Source organism: Mastomys coucha, unplaced genomic scaffold (assembly GCF_008632895.1).
Source record: "Mastomys coucha isolate ucsf_1 unplaced genomic scaffold, UCSF_Mcou_1 pScaffold22, whole genome shotgun sequence".
NCBI lineage: Eukaryota > Metazoa > Chordata > Mammalia > Rodentia > Muridae > Mastomys > Mastomys coucha.
The window spans coordinates 116,583,626-116,583,917 of record NW_022196905.1 but is presented as its reverse complement, the minus strand read 5'-3'; positions in this window follow the sequence as shown (position 1 = coordinate 116,583,917).

Below are 292 nucleotides of genomic sequence, written 5' to 3'. Positions count from 1 at the left end.
TTTCTCTCACTTCAAAATAATATTTGAAACTTTAGAGCTCAAGTTGTTAATTCTTCCTTAGCAAAGACCCAGGCAGCTCCTCTACTCTTTAAAATTATTTGTGTTTGGTTTTGCCTGCATTTGTATCTGTGCACCACATGTGTGCAGTGACCAAGGAAGGAAGCCATATGAGGATGTTGGATGCCCTGCAACTGAATTGCAGTCATGAACCACTCTGTGGGTGCTAGAAACCAAACTCGGGTCCTCTGCAAGAGCAACACTTGTCTTAACCACTGAGCCCGCACCTGCTCTA